Genomic DNA, 15,089 nt, shown 5'->3' on the forward strand with positions numbered 1-15,089 from the left:
GAGAAATGTGCTAAGAAGAAGGCACACTTGGCAAATCCCACACCAAGATCAACTCCCGCCTGGAAACCAATGTCCCCATTGTGGAAGGACGTGTGGATCCAGAATTGGCCTCCACAGTCACTTACGGACCCATTGTTAAAATCGTGTTTATGGAAGACCATCTTACTTGGCTACGAGAGATCGCCAAAGAAGAAGAAGAGGTTCAGGAAAAGTGCATTTGACGCTTATGCCCAGCATATTTGGGTTGGTCAGTCGTGCTGTGACATCTATACTGTCAAAGAAGAGAGACTAGGAGTACTGTTCTCACTCAAAGCCAGTGATTACTGATAACTCCACCCCACCCCCCCAATATCCATGCCTTCCCCACATCTTCAAAGCCATTTGTGAGAACAGCCACTGTGGTTGAATTCCTTGGGATAAATTATGGTGTTCAGAAAAAACCTTCCCTTTTTATTTAAATCTTGTTTCCAGGAATCTCAGTGAATGATGTTTCTGTTCTTGAGAAACTGTTGTCACATCTTATTTCCTTTCCACTCCCAGCAATGTTAAAAAGTTCCCCACATGTCCTTATTTACCTTTAAATCTGCTGCCAGGATTTTTAAGTGGATGATGTTTCTGCATTTTGAGAAACTGTTGAGATCTCATTCCCTCTCCCTGTGATGTTACAGAGTTCCTCATATGCCCTTCATTGACCCTCTTCTTCAAGGATCCAAACCTTGTCTTTGGAGAGGTGATCACTTCCTGTCAGATCCCTTTACCAGGATTTCACCTTTTGAAGACAAGGGTGACCGGTGAGGCCCACCCCACAGATTGAAACTTTCAGGTTAGCTGTGATTGTGTGTGTGTGTAACACATAGACTTTCTCCAAAGGGCTCTTTTTGCTGATAGAATCAGAATTCAAAATGACCTTAACAGATTGGGGAACTGGGCCCAAGCTAACAAAATGAATTTCAATAGGGACAAATGCAAGGTTCTATACTCCAGCAGGAAGAACCAGATGCACAAATATAGGATGGGGGACACCTGGCTTACTAGCAGTACATGTGAAAAGGATCTAGGGGTATTGGTGGACCAAAAGCTTAGAATGAGTCAACTGTGATGCAGCAGCCCCCAAAAAGCTAATGCTATTCAAAGGCTGCATCCACAGAAGCATCGCGTCCCGATCAAGGGAAGTCCTACCGGTAGTCCTGCTCTATTCTGCCTTCGTCAGACCCCACCTGGGATTAGATGTTGACAAGCCGGGATGTGTGCAGAGGAGGGCGAACGAGATGATCCAGGGTCTGGGAACCAAGCCTGATGAGGAATGGTTGAAGGAGCTGGGTATGTTTAGCTTGGAAAAGAGGAGATGGGGGAGATATGAGAACTGACTCATGGAAGATGGAGCAAGCTTGTTTTGGACTAAAAATCAGGGAGAACTTCCTGAGGGTAAGAGCTGTTTGACAATGGAATGGGCCTCTTCATGACTCTCCTCGTTGGGAGGCTTTTAGACAGTGGTTGGGTGGGCATCTGCCAGGGCTTCTTTAGCTGTGATTCCGGTTGCAGGGAGTTGGACTACATAGAATCAGAATTTTGGAGTTTGAAGGGACCACAAGGGTCATCTAGTCCAACCCCCCCTTCCAACCATAAATCTACGATTCCCCTCCTTTCTCCACCTGCAAGAGGGCTGCAGAGTGAGCCTGGGGTTGTGGTCCCCTCTGCCTGGCCCGGTGCCCAGGCTTCTTTGGGAGTGGGCATTCCTCCTGCCCACTAACATGCCCTCCTTACTAGGAGCCTGCGGGGGGTGGGGGGGTGGGCATGCGCTCTGTGGATGTGGCTGGGCAAGCGGCTCTTGCATCAGGAGTAGCTGTGTCATCAGAGGTTGAGCAAAGCAGCTGCCTCTGCCTGTGCCAGAAACGGGCCTTACTTCACCCCTGTTGCTTCACCCCTGTCTGGTCTCTTCCGGAGAGGAGGGAGTGGACACATTGCTCAGAGGGGACATTTGTCACACAGGCGGGCGGAGGGGGGCTTCCTTCCCTTGGAGGCCGTTCCAGATCTGTTGACCAGAGAGAGAGGCTTGCTGGGCTTATGGTGCTATTCTTAATCTGGTTCCCCAAGTGCCCTCTCTTCTCCCCTGGACTGATCTGGTCCAAAGAAGAAAGTGTTGGCCTTGGGACTGGTTCAGATGATCTGGTCAGGGGGGTGTTGAGAACATCAGAAGAGCATCTGCTGGATCAGGCCAGGGGCCCATCTAGTCCAACATCCTCTTCTCACAATGGCCAACCGCTGAGTTTGCTTCTCTAAGCTAGGTTGCCTCAGAGGAATTGCTTTCATTCAATTTAATACTCGCTGGCTGATTTTCCAACAACAAAGCAGCTCACAAGAATCACAACACCAATATAGATACATTGTGATCGCTACAATATCAAAAAACAGTCTGTCTTGAGAGACAATGGAGTGTGCCTCCAGGGGTGAAGTCAAACAGTAAGCTCCTGACAGTAAGAGCTGTTCGACAGTGGAATTTGCTGCCAAGAAGTGTGTTGGAGTCTCCTCCTTTGGAGGTCTTTAAGCAGAGGCTTGACAGGCATATGTCAAGAATGCTTTGATGGTGTTTCCTGCTTGGCAGGGGGTTGGACTGGATGGCCCTTGTGGTCTCTTCCAACTCTATGATTCTGTGAAACTACGAGAGAATCATGGCAGCTGCTGTGGATGCAGAGACTGGTAACTTCTAACTAACTGTTGCCCGCAGTGTTGTTTTTGCTATGTTAGCAGCACCAAAGTAATCTTTCTGGGGCGCCAGCCTTGGCAGTGTGGAGAGGTCATGGGCTGCCCAGATGGCAAAACCCCCCTCTCGACCTCGCTGGTGGGGTCCAAAGGAAAGCAGAGCAATACACTTGGCACCAGCTTGGCTGCAGGAGTTGCCGGAGGGAGGCATACGAGGTGCCATCCAACCACCTTAGGGACTCCGCTACAGATTTGTGTAGTAGGGTTTACCCCCTGGGCCTTTCTTCTCCCAAAGATGTCCTGCAAGGTAACAGAGGTTTGGGATCAGAGACTTCCTTGAAGGGTGGAGCATCTCCTCCCCATTGTTCTGCCCGGACACTGAGGTCCAGCGCTGAGGGCCTTCTGGCAGTTCCCTCACTGCAAGAAGCCAAGTTACAGGGAACCAGGCAGAGGGCCTTCTTGGTAGTGGCACCCACCAGATGTCAAAGAGAAAAACAACTACCAGACATCTGAAGGCATCTGATATTTGCACTCGGTGCTGCATCTGCCAAAGATGGCCCTGATGTTCACCATATCTCTGGGTTGGGAGGCTCTTCTCGCCAGTCTTTCAGCTCTGTGTGCCAGTCAGGATGTGGCCCAGGGTATGTGCCACCTCCTGGCTCAGAAGTGGCCACTTAGCCCAAGATGCGGGGCGGAGGAGATGCTCTGGAAGGAGGAGAGGGTCCACGGAGGGCTAAATCCACCGTGCGAAGAAGATGCTGGACTAGGTGGGCCATTGACCTGCTCTAGCAGATGCTCTTCGTACCCATGGTTTCTGCTGGAGGCTGGAGCATAGCTGCCAAGTTTTCCCTTTTCTCGCGAGGAAGCCTATTCAGCATAAGGGAATTTCCCTTAAAAAAAGGGAGAACTTGGCAGCTATGGGCTGGAACTTGCCCCAAGCCCTCTCCCTGACCTCCAGCGAGAGGCTCTCGGGGTTTTGTTATTTCCCTGGAGGCTCCTCCTTGGCCTTCTGCAGCCCCAGCGTTGAGGTTTCCTGGCTTCCAGCACATCTCAGGGGTTGCTGATTCATCAGCCCGATTGGTTTACAAAAGGGGGAGAAAAACCAGCCGAGTGTGGCAAAACGAGCGAGAACAACAAGGCTGGGCTGGAGACACGGAGCCTGGGCGGTTGGGTCACATGAGCTGCAGGGCTGGCTGGGAATGAGGGGCCTGGCTACTCTGGGGCTGACCCCTGGCCCTTTGGCCTCTGCCCTGAGGACCTGGTTGCCCCCACCCTTTCCTAGGGTTTGCCCCCCATCAGCCTTCACCAAGCTGAGGCCCTGCAGATATTTTGAGCTGCAGTTCCCATCAGCTGCGGCAGAAACATTTGGAGCTTGCCAAAGGCTTGCCCTGATCATTTCCCCAGCCTTGACCTAAGGGCCCAGGGCGAGTTGGTTGTGGCTGCTCCCAGGCAACTTTGGAACTCCCTTCCTGGAGAAGATAGACTGGCTCCCTCCTTGCTGTCCTTTTGCCGACAGGTGAAGAACCTCCTATTCCAACAGGCCTTTGGGAAGGGACTGCTTTTAAGGAAAAGGCTGGGGCTGTGGTGTTTTTATTGTAATGATTTGTATGTTTTAATAGAACGTGTACTCATGTGTGTGTAGTTTTCATAGAATCATAGAATCATAGAGTTGGAAGAGACCACAAGGGCCATCCAGTCCAACCCCCTGCCAAGCAGGAAACACCATCAAAGCATTCTTGACATATGCCTGTCAAGCCTCTGCTTAAAGACCTCCAAAGAAGGAGACTCCACCACACTTCTTGGTAGCAAATCCCAGTCGAACAGCTCTTACTGTGGTGTTTTTATTGTAATGATTTGTATGTTTTAATAGAATGTGTACTCATGCGTGTGTAGTTTTAATTCTGTTAATGTTGAATTGGTTTCTCCCCCCCCCCCCTACCATCAACATCATCACCATTTTATTTGTATGCTGCCTGCAGCAAGTTCTGTCTCATGGGCATAGTGTATATATGTTATTGCATTTCTATCCCACCTTTTTCTCTCCAAGAAGTTCAAGGTGGCCTATACGGTTCTCTTTCCCCCTCCTTTTATCCTCACAACAACCCTGCGAGGTAGGTTAGAGTGAGAGGCAGCGGCTGACCTAGTGGGCATGCAGACCCTCATTTCCCAGATCCTGGTCTACTCTAACCAATTCACCCCCCGGGGCTGTTGCAGCAATCCCAGCACTGCCTCTCTTCCATGGTCCCTCCATCTCTCCAGGCCCAGCCATGCCCATCGAGCTCTTTTCCTGCTTTATGCCATGCCATGCAGCTCTCTCCCTCTCTCTCTGCCTCCCATCCCAATCCTCAAGCCTTTCCCTGCTCCTGCCCTTGCGGAAGGTGGCAAGAGTTGGTGCATGTTAAACACCAGGAAGGCCTTTCTGGTGTGGAGAGCTGTCTGGCAGTGGAACGGACTCCCTGGAAAGGCGGTGGACTCTCCTTGGAGATTTTTAAGCAGTGACTGGAAAGCCAGCAGTCGAGGATTCTCGAGCTGTGATTCCTGCACTGCGGGGGGTTGGGCTAGATGACCCTTGGGGTTCCCGCCAACTACGGTTCTGTGAGTCTGGGAAAGTGCCCCCGAGACTCCCCTCAGGCTTTTTGTTCATGATGTGTGAGAGCCTTGCCAATGTGATGGGCTGCAAGGTCTTACTCGTGCCTGGGGTTCTTAGCTGTGACTCATAGAATCATAGAATCATAGAGTTGGAAGAGACCCCAAGGGCCATCCAGTCCAACCCCCTGCCGAGCAGGAAACACCATCAAAGCATTCTTGACATATGCCTGTCAAGCCTCTGCTTAAAGACCTCCAAAGAAGGAGACTCCACCCACACTCCTTGGCAGCAAATTCCACTGCCGAACAGCTCTTACTGTCAGGAAGTTCTTCCTAATGTTTAGGTAGAATCTTCTTTCTTGTAGTTTGAATCCATTGCTCCGTGTCCGCTTCTCTGGAGCAGCAGAAAACAATCTTTCTCCCTCCTCTATATGACATCCTTTCATATGACATCCTCCATATGACATCCTGCATTGCGAGGGGCTGAGCCGAAGGACCCTTCCATTAAACGTAGATCCTGCACTTTCCTCCACGGAGCCCAGGGTGCCAAACTTGTTGATCCTAGAACAATGCCACAAAAACTTCTGGAAAAGAGTTACAAATAAATTGCTTAAAAACAGTTAAGGACTCCTCAAAGCAGTCACCTGCTCTCAGACTTGGCGACTTCAGGGTTGCCAGGGACAGAACTTTCAACCACCACATCCCTGGGCAGACAGGTGTGTTTTTAAATTTCTCCCAGGAGTTCGCAGTGAGGAAGAGACATGGCTCACTAAGGAGGGCATTCCACCAATGCACCACCTCTGAGAAAAGCCTGTTGCAGGTCAGTGCCAAACAAAAGGCAGTCCCCTGTTTTTGCTGCTCCTGCGGTCTGAGATGGATGGTTTTGGGGAAGTTGTGTTTTCAAGTACTTGGGTCCCAAGCCATTTAAGGAGCCTTATGAGCCGTGTACGCTATTACTAATGCCTTGAATTAGCCACTCCATTGCTCTGAGAACCAATGAATCATAGAATCGTAGAGTTGGAAGAGACCACAAGGGCCACCCAGTCCAACCCCCTGCCAAGCAGGAAACACCATCAAAGCATTCTTGACATATGGCTGTCAAGCCTCTGCTTAAAGACCTCCAAAGAAGGAGACTCCACCACACTCCTTGGTAGCAAATTCCTCTGCCGGACAGCTCTTACTGTCAGGAAGTTCTTCCTAATGTTTAGGTGGAATCTTCTTGACACACGGTTGCATCAGGCAGCCCTGTTTGCCAACCGAGCGGCTGCTGTCTGCACTAGTGACAGCCTCCAGGCCGTCTTCAAGAGCGTATTACAGTAGTCCAGCTGGGAGGTCACCAGAGCATGGACAGGCGGAGGTCCAGAAAGAGCTGGTGAGCCAGCCTAAACTGGGCACAAGCCACTTCTGGACGCAGAAACCACTTGAGACTCCAGTGACAAGTTGGGATCCAGGAGTAGCCTTAGGCTCCTGTGCCTACATCCTGTTCCCAGACACCAGCTCAGCATCTTCACAGCCTCTCCTGATCTTAGTGGACTGGAGAGGGAGAGCTGCTTGCTGTTAGCATATTGGTGGTGCTGTGCTCCCCACCCAAGGAGGACAGTTCCCTGTGTTCTCATACGGAAGGGCATAGGAGACAGGACAGACCCCTGTGGGACCCCACAACTCAAAAGCCATGGGACTGAGCAGCAGCTTCCTAGCACTATCTGCTAGCAACTACAGGTAGGAACAGAACCACTGTAACACTGGACCTTCAGCTCCCACCTCCCTGAGTCGCTCCAGAAGGAGTCTGTGGTCAATGGTGCCAAAAGCCACGGAGAGGTCAAGGAGAACCAAGAGGGTAACACTCGCCCTGTTTCCCAAGAAAGGCAATCAACCAGCGTGGCCAAGGCTGGACCTGAAACCAGATTGCAGTGGCTCTAGCTTGCCTGCTTCCTCCAGGCATATCTTGACCTCCCTTCATCCAGGAAGGGAATGTTAGAGGCTGGACAGCAGTTTTCTGAGAACTTATGGATCCAGAGAGCGCTCCAGAGAGTACCACTGTATTCTGCTCTGGTCAGACCTCACCTGGAGTATTGTGTCCAGTTCTGGGCACCACAGTTCAAGAAGGATACTGATAAGCTGGAACGTGTCCAGAAGAGGGCAACCAAAATGGTCAAAGGCCTGGAAACGATGCCTTATGAGGAACGGCTTAGGGAGCTGGGTATGTTTAGCCTGGAGAAGAGAAGGTTAAGGGGTGATATGATAACCATGTTCAAATATATAAAAGGATGTCATATAAAGGAGGGAGAAAGGTTGTTTTCTGCTGCTCCAGAGAAGCGGACACGGAGCAACGGATTCAAACTACAAGAAAGAAAATTCCACCTAAACATTAGGAAGAACTTCCTGACAGTAAGAGCTGTTCGGCAGTGGAATTTGCTGCCAAGGAGTGTGGTGGAGTCTCCTTCTTTGGAGGTCTTTAAGCAGAGGCTTGACAGCCATCTGTCAGGAATGCTTTGATGGTGTTTCCTGCTTGGCAGGGGGTTGGACTGGATGGCCCTTGGGGTCTCTTCCAACTCTATGATTCTATGATTCTATGATTCTATGATTCTTCAAGAGGAGCTTCACCACTGCTCCTTCCAAGGCGATGAAGGGCATTTTATGAGCCTTGGTGGGCAGATTGGCAGCCTGACACTGCAGCATCTGAAACTGATCTCAAACGGTGGAATTAGATGGTGTTCCAGGAGCCTCTGATGGAGCTGAAACAATTCAGTGGACCTGAGGAGGACTATCACTGGAGTGGGACAGTAAGGGGGCTGGGCTAGAGCACAGATAGGGAATATCAGGCTCTCTGGGTGTGAGCCCATGACCTGGTGTGTGAGAGGCAAAGTCACCTTTCAGAATCCTTGTGAGCAGAGCCAAGCCTGGCAGGATCCATGGAAGCAGGAAGCCTCCCTCTCTCCCCAGAAGCGATGGTGGGTTCGCTGTGGCCGTAGGCAGTTAGCATCTCGTGCCTCCACTGCTCTGCAATGGGAAGGAGTCCACTGCTGCCCCTTCCCCCCCCCCCACCAGGCTGACATCACCAGCCCCACGGTGGGTGCACCAATCCCCACCTATTCCTTAGGCTCTTCCTAGAGGTCGGAAACAGGACACAGAAAACTGGACCTGGGAATAAGGGGAGGCTGGAGGAAGGATCCTGGCAGGCACGGCCTCTTCTGTGTTTGTGGCTGGTGCTGAGCTGGCGCCTCAGCTGGGCTCCTGCCCCACGAGCTGCTCCTGGCCCAGGCTGGCTTTGATGTGGCAACGGGAGCTATGTTCATCCTGGGCTGGCGTCACCTTCACATTCTGCTGACTTCCTCTGGCTCTTGGCTCAAGCCCAGCCCTGGCTGGGAAACGGACCCCACTGCCTGCCAGGAAGGCAGCCCCCCCTCCCCCAGGTAGGTGAGCCCTTCCGTGCTCCAGAGGGCCTGGGTGGCCTCATTCCCCTCTTGTTCTGACCACTGCAGAGGGAGGCAAACATGTCCTTTCTGGGGGAGCTGGCCCCTCCCCGTCCTGTTTCTGGAGGGCAGCAGGAGGAGGGGGCTGCTGCAGCTGCCTCCTTTTTTGGGAAGGGCTCACCTTGCCTGCTCCTGTCCTCCTCCAACACAGACAACCTTCCCTGTCTCAGCCATCCATGCAGACGCTTCAGGGGGACTTGAGAGTGTGTGAGCAGACTTTGTAATGGGGAGGAGGCAGGCTTTGCAGAGGATGAATGCTGCGCTGGGGAGGCAGAGGAGAGAGATGCTTAGGGTTCAAACTGAGCCATGAAGCTCACTGGGTGACCTTGGGCCAGTCACTCCCTCTCAGCCTAACCTACCTCACAGGGTTGTTGGGAGGATAAAATGGAGGGAGGAGAACTCTGCACACTACCTTGACCTCCTTGCAGGAAGTAGGGGCTATAAATGTAATTGTGTTATTTGTAAAAAAAAATAAAAACCCATCTCACTGGGTTTCCCCAGCCACTCTGGACAGCTTCCAACACATATAAAAACATAATAAAACGTCCAACATTCAAAGCCTCCCTATAAAGGGATGCCTTCAGAGGTTTTATACTTGCTCATCTCCTTGTCACCTGTAGGGAGGTCATTCCACAGGGCGGGCGCCACCACCGAGAAGGCCCTCTGCCTGCTTCTCAGTGAGGGAAGCACCAGAAGACCCTTGGAGGTGGAGACATTCCTTCAGGTATACTGAGCTGAGGCCGTTTAGGGCTTTAAAGGTCAGCACCAACACGGAATGGTCCTCAGAAACATACAGGGAGCCAATCAATCAATCAATCAATTGGGAAAGAGCAAGGATAGGGAATATCGGGCTCACAGGTTGTGAGTCTGTGGCCTCCTCACAATGTGAAGGACTGAAGCCTTCCCCTCCCTCACTGCAGTTTCAGGGCTGGCTGGGGCTCTCAGGTTTGGGGGCTCTGAATCTCAGTCACAGTGCCTGGGGCCCATGGGAGCTGACAGTGAACAAACACACACATGCCATGCTGGGATCAGAGGCATAGGAAGGGGGCGGGGGGCTGACTGCCCCGGGTGTCATTGCTGAGGGGGTGACATTTGGCGCGCTGCCCGCCCACAACTCCCAAGCCTACCCTGAGCTGTCAATATGTGTGTGTGCGTATGACAAAAAACTTTCCATCCCAGGTACCACCTGACCTTGCTACGCCTCTGGCTGGCATCCCTCAGCTTCTCCTGCCCACTGGGACGGACTGGACTACCCCAGCCCTACTCTGTGCTATGAATTTTGATAGCTTGTGAAGGCTTTTTGCAACTTGACATCTCTCCCCTCCACCAGCAGCACAGAGATCATTTGTGTTGGTTTTGTTATTGCTATTATTATTTGTATCTTTATGTTTGTATCTTATTATCTATGTGGAAATCGTTTCAGTTTGGCTGCGGACTTTTTGTTGCGTTTTCTCTATTGCTTCTGACTTTTGTTATGTTTGTAACTATGCAAATCTTGCTGTGCTGTTAGCCGCCTTGAGCGTGGCTTTAACTATGGAAAGGCGGCATACAAATAAAATGATGGCGGTTTTGCAACCTAGGGGGCGTCTTCACTGCCTCCTGCATGTTGAAACTGGAGCTGCCCCCCAAATGGTATTGCCCCAAATTTCCATTTGTCATGGGTCCGAGATGTTATTTCTTTGTCCCAATGGATGTTTGTTTTGATTCAGCAGAAAACACCTGGTTTTCCCAGGGAAAGTGGCAGGAGGACCCCAAAAGAACCTCTTGGACCCTTGCCTAGACCTCTCTAGCCGTGGGGTGTGTGTGGGGTGTGTGTGTGTGAGGGTTTTAAGAGTCCTTCTCCAGCCCAGTACAAAGCGGTGGGTGATGGCCCGGTGTTTCAGAATGGACCAGCCCTGATGCTGGAGAGAAGGGCTGTTGCACAACTGCATTCATGTCCTCTCCTGCTCCCAGAGCAGCTGGGATTCGACGGGTCCTGCTGCTGCAAAGACGGAGAGGGAGCAGCGCAGGGTGGGGATTCCCAGAGAACACCCATGTGTCAGAGAGACTGGCTGCCGTGACTCAAGAGGCAGTGGGTGCTGATTTCTTGGGCCCTCTTCCCTTTTTCGGCCTGTGGGAATCTGCAGACTCATGCACAACCTGGCATGAGGGGGGAGAGGAAAGGCTGAGCCCGTTCTTAGGGTGGCTTGAGACCTTATGGAATCACCTGCTTGTGATGAATCTGGCCTGATTCTTCACGTTGTCCATGCCCCGGCCGGCAAGGGTCTGCAAGAGAGCCACCCACCGGGCCCCTGCAGCCATCTCTCCCTGACTCTGTCCTCATCTGCTGTTCCACCCAACAGAAAAGTGGTTCCGGGGCTCAGGGGAGGGTGATTAATTCCAGGGGACTCAGGGTGACAAAGAAGACTTGGGCCATGGGCCTTGGTTTTGGGACCATATATAGACTCTGAGGAGCTTGAGAGGTTGCAAGTGATCTCATGTGGGAAGTGAGTGTGGAAATCCTTCGAAAGGGTGTCTCAATAGCTCAGAGTCAGGCCTGGCTTCTCATCCCACACTCTCTTGAGAACACGAGAGATTTTGCAAAGCCCCCGAGTGAACGCAAAGCAGCAGGCCTTCGTGCACAGGTAGTTGTTGGTGCCGGCACTGCTAATGGCAACCCGGGAAAGAAACTCTGGAGAAAAGGAGGCACTTTTTCATGCTGAACTTTGTATATAATTTTTATTACATTTTCTGTTTTACAATTTAAAACACTCATTTTTACATCCTTGAAATATCAATGAGTTCCATTCTTCTCTTTCCATGGTTCATTTTACATCTCAATGATCCCTGCATATTTTGCAAAAACTAGACCATTCAGTATTCCATTCTTGCCTCCATCAAAGCTTATCTACACCGTTGAATTGATCTGAATGCTGCCAGTGTTTTCAGCTGTACACAATTATTTCCCAATCTTCTCTCAATGTATGTTCTTCTTGTTCCCTTAGTGTATATGTTACGTCTGCAAGCTGTGCATATTCCATCAGTTTAAGTTGCCATTCTTCTTTAGTTGGGACATTGCTCGTTTTCCATTTTTGGGCTAACAAAGCACAGGCCGCGGTTGCAGCATACATAAATAACCTTTTTTGACACCTGGGAATTTCAGTCTTAATTATCCCCAACAGAAAGGACTCTGGGTTTTTTTTGGGGGGGGGAAGTACTTTTAAACATCTTTTTCAATTCATTCGTTATGAATCATTTCCCAATATAGTTGAACTTTGAAAGTCACTCCCCCGAGGCAGTGACGGCCACCAACCTGGATGGATCAGGCCCAAGGAAACCCATCTGGTCCAACGCCCTGTTCTCACAGAAGCTGAGCTAGAATCATAGAATCATAGAGTTGGAAGAGACCACGAGGGCCATCCAGTCCAACCCCCTGCCGAGCAGGAAACACCATCAAAGCATTCTTGACATATGCCTGTCAAGCCTCTGCTTAAAGACCTCCAAAGAAGGAGACTCCACCACACTCCTTGGTAGCAAATTCCACTGCCGAACAGCTCTTACTGTCAGGAAGTTCTTCCTAATGTTTAGGTGGAATCTTCTTTCTTGTAGTTTGAATCCATTGCTCCGTGTCCGCTTCTCTGGAGCAGCAGAAAACAACCTTTCTGATGCCCTCTGTCCTCCTGTGGTTTGCAGCAAATGACATACAGGAGCCTTGCTGCCTCGCACTGCGGAGGCAGAGAGCGGAAGCCATTGCTATCCCTCTCCTCCATGAATTTCTCCAAATCTCTTTTCCCCATGCTGAGTGGATGCAGACAAATAGGTGCTTAAAAGGCACAACATTAGATCACAGAAACTCTCCTAGGAATGCTAATAAGTGAAGTTTCTAAAAATCTTTCTTGGGTGTCCCGACTGAAGGAAAGAAACTGGAAATAAAACACCTGCTGTTTCGTTACAATACACACATTCATGGACTGATGTTTCCGAATGCAATGCTGTTGCAAAGACGCCCCCGGCAGCATCTCTCTCAGGTGTCCCTCACCTTCCCCTTGGGAATTCCCCCCTGACACGACAGGAGATTGTAAAAGAAGACCAAGTATTACTTTTGTATGCGGCAACCGTGGCTAGGATTTCGTTAGCCCCCAAATGGAAAACTCAGGCGTTACCGACGATTGAGGAGTGGCAGGCGAAATTGATGGACTATGCGGAACTAGCAAGACTGACTAGCAAGATCCGAAACCAGGGAGAGACAAGGTTCCAAAAAGACTGGAGTAAATTTGTGGACTAGTTGGAAAGGAACTGTAGAAGTTTAAAGACACTTGCAGGATTGAAATAAATCCTACAAAATGACTTTAAGTAGAGGAAGTAAAGGAACTGCGAGATAGGAGCGGATAAGAAAACCGAATGAGGGGAGGGAGGGAGGTCAAAGCTCGGCAGAGCATAGTGAATATGAGATAGTAGAATAGATGCTAAAAGAAGAAAATTTTGTGTTTGTTGTGTATTGTTGTGTTTGTTGTTGAATGTTTTGTTATTGTTTAATGTGTTTATTTGAAAATCTAATAAATTGCTTTATTAAAAAAAAAGGGAATTCCCCCCCTGACACATGGAGGAGCCTCACCCACGCTGTCTAGGCTGAGGGCAGGGGAAGTCCATCTCGGGGCCTTGGAGCCTGTTGCTACAAGCATGGCTGTCAAAAACAGCTCCGTGGGGGCCAAGGAATGCTGCCTGGGCTCTTGGAGTCCGCTCTGCGCTGCTGACAGAGAGACGCACCCTCTGGGATCCATGGCCGCCTCAGCCAGAAGCAGGAGCTTCCATCTGTGCGGTCCAAAGGTTCCCTCGCTGATTCTTGGGGAAGAGTTTGCTCTTGGAAGTTACAGGGGGAAATCGAGCCAGTTCCAGAGGTTTCCATAGATGATGACAACGACGATTGTTTTAGTTATTGAATTTGTATAGCACCCTTCATCATCTCAGGGCGGGTCACAACATAGAAATGCAAGATAAAAACACAAAATACATGATAAAAACAAGAACAGCACAGACAAAGCAGTAGCCTCCTTCCCCTGGCCCTTCCCACAAACACATTTAAAAGGGTGAAGGATGTTAATTGACCAAAGGCTGCAAAGCCGTAGGATCTGCAGATCTAGCCCCAAGAACATAAAAATATGGAATGCTTTGTGAATTTGCATGTCCTCCATGCTAGCCTTCTCTGTGTCATTCCAGTTGCAGTAGATGTGCTGCCGAAGCAGCATAGAATCATAGATCTGGAAAGGGACCCTCAAGGGTCCTCTAGTCCAACCCCTGCAATGCAGGAATCACAGCAGCTATTATTTATTATATTTGCTTATCACATTTATATCCCAGCTCAAGGTGGCCTCCGTGGTTCCCCTGCAACTCATTTAATCCCCACAACAGCCCTGTGAGGTAGGTTAGGCCAAAAGAGGTTGGCCAGCCCAAGGTCACCCCAGTGAGCTTCAGGTCTCTCTCAGGTCCAATTCTGGCACTCCAACCACCAGACCAGGCTGGCTCTCTCTTTTGCCCCTGCTGTGCCCACCATGCCCCTGCTGGCCAGGGCTGGAGGATGCTGCAGGCCCAGAGGTCCGGAGGGCGTCAGGGAGAGGCTGGGCTAGGGGCTGCCTGCCCGCCTGCCTGCATCTGCCGGTTTGTTCCGGTATGCAGGATTAGCAGGGAAGAGAAGTCCTAAAGAAGTCAGATTAGCCTCTACCAGGGCCAGGGCCTTTTCAACACTGGCTCCACCCTGGTGGAACACTCTGTTTCATGAGACCAGGGCCCTGCGGGATCTGATTTCTTTCCGCAGGAAGACAGAGTTGTTCCGCCTGGCCTTTGACTTGGAATCAGCCTGATCCCCTCCCCCTCTTTCCTTTTCCTTCTGTGATGGAACCCTTATTTGGGGACTTCCATGGCTTTTTTCCTGGCCCATATAGGACCAGTCTGGATAGTTGGCCTTGGCGAAGATTTGATGTTTTCTCCCCCAAAAACCGTTTTGATTCTGGGCTTCCACTGAAATGAGGCTGCATTTTAAGTTGTATTTTAATCCTGTTTTTAAGTTGTATTTTAATCAATTGCTTTTATACCTGATGTTAAGGGCCGGGGAGGGTGAGGTATAAAAATTATTATTATTATTATTATTATTATTATTATTATTATTATTATTATTGTTGTTGTTGTTGTTGTTGTTGTTATTGTTATTACTATTACACCACTTCCCTCCCTTGGACACTCTGTCCTCCTGCTGCTCTTGCAGGTTTGTGCTGTGAAGCAAGAGGGGGAGGGTTTCCCAGCACAGATTACTCTCCCTCCCCTGCCACCGCCTTCAACAGACATGTGTGCAGGCCA

General features: G+C 50.3%; 1 pseudogene; it reads right to left on the reverse strand.

The window, feature by feature from the left end:
- Window positions 1-13,891: 13,891 nt before the first annotated feature.
- Window positions 13,892-13,983, reverse strand: LOC132592513 (U6 spliceosomal RNA; annotated as a pseudogene).
- Between the last annotated feature and the right edge of the window lie 1,106 nt (window positions 13,984-15,089).

The sequence above is a fragment of the Zootoca vivipara genome, chromosome 7 (assembly GCF_963506605.1).
Source record: "Zootoca vivipara chromosome 7, rZooViv1.1, whole genome shotgun sequence".
Lineage (NCBI taxonomy): Eukaryota > Metazoa > Chordata > Lepidosauria > Squamata > Lacertidae > Zootoca > Zootoca vivipara.